Source organism: Miscanthus floridulus, chromosome 13, assembly GCF_019320115.1.
Source record: "Miscanthus floridulus cultivar M001 chromosome 13, ASM1932011v1, whole genome shotgun sequence".
NCBI classification, from domain to species: domain Eukaryota; kingdom Viridiplantae; phylum Streptophyta; class Magnoliopsida; order Poales; family Poaceae; genus Miscanthus; species Miscanthus floridulus.
This window is the reverse complement of record NC_089592.1, coordinates 57790308-57794814: the sequence shown is the minus strand read 5'-3', so window position 1 is coordinate 57794814 and position 4507 is coordinate 57790308. Positions and strand designations below refer to the sequence as shown.

At 42.7% G+C, this 4507-nt stretch overlaps 1 long non-coding RNA gene across 1 annotated transcript; it reads right to left on the bottom strand.

The window, feature by feature from the left end:
* Window positions 1-1021: 1021 nt before the first annotated feature.
* Window positions 1022-2274, bottom strand: LOC136500638 (uncharacterized). Its single transcript, XR_010770069.1, has 3 exons — window positions 2124-2274; window positions 1737-1827; window positions 1022-1074 (listed from the first exon to the last, which is right to left on the bottom strand). It is a non-coding gene; the product is annotated as an uncharacterized lncRNA (long non-coding RNA).
* Between the last annotated feature and the right edge of the window lie 2233 nt (window positions 2275-4507).

The window sequence follows — 4507 nt, the reverse complement described above, 5'->3', positions numbered from 1 at the left end:
TTCTTGTTTTTCCCTTCATTCTTTTTCCTCTATCCACATATGATATTTAGTACTCCATTCCAAAATATGGTGTTTATTTCGATTTATTTACTATATTTCACAAAATTTTCATTCTTTATGAAAATTAGGTACATATCGTGTAAATTTAATTGTAATAATTAAAATCGAACTCAATAAATCATGAGATTGGAAGAATTAACATTGACGCATACATCTATGTTATAGAAAAAATTTCATAACGTTTCGGAAGTATTTTTACATTCGTCGCTGCCGAACCGGTACATCTCCCAAAGAGACGCTAAACATTCACAATGACGAGTAGGATTTCTATTAAGAGTGAAATTCAACATTATGATTTGAACTTGGAATTTTTTAGATAGTAAATAGATGACATGAAATAGTTCATGTGAAAGTTTGGTGAATTTTAGGATTAAATTGGCATTTTTTCTTTTTTGTTTTGCATGAAATAATGGATACTTTTACCGAGTGTGACCTCAAACACTCGGTAAAGGTTAGCCACGGCCCACCTGTCTGCCACAGTGGGCTGCCATGCTTCTGTTTATCGAGTGCCGTAGATCTGGGCAGTCGATAAACATGTACCAGGCCCACATGTCATTGGGCTGCGGTGCTTCTGTTTACCGAGTGCCGTAGATCTGGGCACTCGGTAAACAGAAGCATTCAACACTTAGTCGTTTCTCCCTCGAATCGTGCACAGACACACACACACACCGCACACGCCCGCGCATCCCCGCCGCACCGCCGCCGTCCCCCGCGCCGGCGCCTCCCCGCCGTCGCCGGCGCCTCCCCACCGCCGCAGCCGCCTCCTCCCCTCCACGCCGTCGCCAGCGCCACCCCGCTGTCGCCGGCGCCTCCCCACCGCCACGGCTGCCTCCTCCCCTCCACCACCGCCGCCACCGGGAGGTCCCCCACAGCCGCCGCCACCGCGGGACTGCCGCCGCCGCGGCCGCCTCCTCCCCTCCACCACCGCCGCCACCGGGCGGTCCTCCACCGCCGCCGCCATCGGTAAATAAGCTCAGACTTGGTCTTCAGTTCTTCCTCCATTGTCGTAATCTCCTGTGCAGTGCAAAACCAAACATGTCAACAAAGATGAGAGATATTGGGTGGGTAGGTATCCTAATTAAGACCGGCAACTATGCACATGTGATTCTCTCAGTCTCAACTACTACCAAGGCATTTTTACAGAAACTGATTGCATGAAAATTTCATGTGCACAGGTGTATGAATGTACTTGAAAACTCCATTGGGAACATTGTTTTCTAGAAGTGAGGACTCAGCCAGGCTATCAGTTCTTTCAATAATAAACACTTTAATTTCGAGTTAAAAGACATCCTATTCAGTACACAAGTTAATCAGAAAATAACAAAAATATTCCAATTTCCACTACATTCAGTGTCAAATTTTGCTGGGTTACATAGTTATCTTTATGTAACAAAAAGAGGTGATGCGAGAATAGGATCAAGGAGCCTTTGTAATGAAGTTTATACTGAATGTAACAAACTGCCTGTAGCAAGTAGCAATAGGTGAAATTTAGAGTGAGCTTTCCTAAGGATAGCGCCAACCACAAAAGATTATTTGGGCTCATCGAAACATGTGAAAAGTGAATACTCCTACCAATGAAAACTTGTAGTAATTCTCCGTAATCAGTCCCCACTTCAATTTAACCACCCTCCTTAATGCACTCTTATAACTATATAAGAAGATGAAGTGAAATATACCTTCCGAAGCATCTCTTCTGGAGTTGGCTGATCCTCACGCTGCAGGCTGATGAAATAAGACTGGAGCTTCTTGGCAGCTTCCATATAGTCACTATACTGCAGATAATAAATATTGACTAGAAAACATTACCACACTATGGCAGCCACTGCAACAACTAACCAAGATACAAATTTTACGATATTGTGCAGCATCTAACATATTTGCAAGACAAAGCCAAGTCTTGAATTTAGTTTACCATTGATCGAGTAATGATTGATAATACAACAGTTCATAATAATGTCAAATTAAATATGCCAACATATTTCCATGTTGTTTTGTATTGTATCAATGCATGATAAAAATCCAGAATTTCTACAAAAAAAATAGATTTTTCTTCCATGACAAACCTCTGAATGGAGTTTTTCCATAGGCACCCATCCTTTAGGACCAGATAGGTCAGATATCAGGGCTGCAAGACACGTCGCTACAACCTTCTCTTCTTCTAGTAGGAGCTGTTGATTGTCTATTTCCTTCTCTGCACTTTGTATATCTAGCTTGCTGACTGCATAAATAAAACTAGTTAGGGATACACAAATAAAATTTTTTGTATGAGAGCAGGTCAGTAGGATAATGCTCCTTTGGGTGAGTACTGCAATCTTCAAGAAGGAATTTACTTTTCGTTATTAATTGGGCAAAGAAGTCATATTTTCCTTTTTTCGAGTTATGACTAGATGCATTTGTGCAATCTCTTTCTTGTTTCATTTTTTCTTGTATCTTGCTACTTTTGATTTTGCTGTTTTCTCTCAGTAGGGGGGCAATCCTTCCTGCCCCCTCCAAAAAAAAGGCATAGGAAAAGTCATTCACGTTACACTTGGTTCAAAACTAATTACAGCATATTCATATTTTGTGGCCAACAAAAAGGAAGCCTTCCCATTATCAATATTCATTCTTAGTAATTAAAAAAAAATTACATCTATAATTAAAAAATAAGACAAGCCTGCACTGGCAAATGTATATTATTGCAAAGCATAAAAAAAGAGAGGAAATGCCTGCCAACAATCAATATAGCAGTCAAGGTATACTTGAATTATTTGGCAAATAAACCATGTGGAAGCTTCCTTACTTTAAGGACCTCCTTCTTCCACATAACATTGATGTAATGCACACTCAAAAGAATTTCGCCGAGGCGGTCCTTCACACAATCATGGACTAGGAAAAGTCAAAGGACAATGTCAAGGCTAGATTGGATCAAGCAACGCTGTACGATAGACCAAAGCTAAACATGTTGCCTCCCTTACGCGGGAAGTCATGGAAGAAGCCTAAGGCCGACTTCGTCCTAACGAGGGCCCAAAAGAAAGAAGTTCTTCAATGGTTCCAATAACACGGGCGGTACTATATAGGCAACAGCACCATAGACACGGCCAACACTCAGACACTCGCCCAGATTAGAGCCTGGAGCACGAGTTCAAGTCCGGCCATACGCCCACGCTCACAACCCCAGGTGGTAACACTCCAGGTTAGTTCTGTTGCATTCGTTGTCCATTCATTTTCTACTCGTTCTTTATTTGCATTCTAACTATGTGATAAATAATTGTAGGCCTAGATTGAAGCCCTACAGGAGTCACAGCAGGCCTCACAGAGCCAGCTTCAGGCCCTCGAGCTGTCACACCAGGCCGAGTTGGCACAGGAGAGGGCGCGAGTGCAGGCCCAGCTTGAGGCCTTCCAGCAGGCGCACAAGGACTGGTACGAGTACATGGCCCGTTTTTCTCAGAGCATGGGCCAGCCTCCACCGCCTCCACCGCCGCCGATGATACCGTTTGTGCCTCCACCTCCGCACGACGGCACTCCTGTGAGTCACTTAGATGCACTCTTCACTTTCATGTCATATAGAGCTACCTTCGACTTATACCTTAGTTTGACCTACCATAGCTTAGACCTTAGAATTTGCTTTGATCTAGATAACTCACATGTGCAATCTCATTCTAGGGACCTTCTACAGCTGGATCGAACAACGATATGCAGGGTGATCAAGACCTGGACTTGACTCCGTTTCTCCGCAGGCCTCCGACCATGTGACAGGCCATCCGACCTTGTTTGATAGGTTTTTATGTTGAACTTTGTGGACTTTGGACATATGTTGATGGTGTTTGTGGACTTTCCATGGTGCTTGTCGACATATGTTGGTTATTGTGAGTAGATGTGACATTTGTGGACATATATGTGATATATATTGCCTATCTGTCATGTTATTATAATTTCCTGTGATTTTGTTGCTTATTGTGACTGGATATGCACTGAAACAAAAAAAAATTCTGTGGACATATTTTACCGAGTGTAGCACTCGGTAAAACAGAGATTTTGTCAGTTTTACCGAGTGTAGCACTCGGTAAAACAGCGAACAGAACCAAATTGGTTCTGATTCTGTGAATTTTGCCGAGGGTGCCATTTTTTACCGAGTGCCGCGTCCCCACTCGGTAAACATTATTCCTGAAGTTTATTTGCGGAATTGTTTTAATCACGAAAATGGTTATTATTTTACCGAGTGTTAGGAGTTACACTCGGTAAAAATTATTCAAAAAATTTATTTGCGGAATTGTTTTAATCACGAAATGCTAATTTATTTATCGAGTGGTGCTAGTGACACTCGGTAAACGTCGCCGTTAACGGTCAGTTTGGAGGCTGACGACCATCAAGTCATAATTGTTTACCGAGTGTCGTTGTAGCACTCGGTAACGCTCTGCTTCGAGTGCGCCGATATTAGACACTCGGTAAAATAAGCTCACCGAGTCAT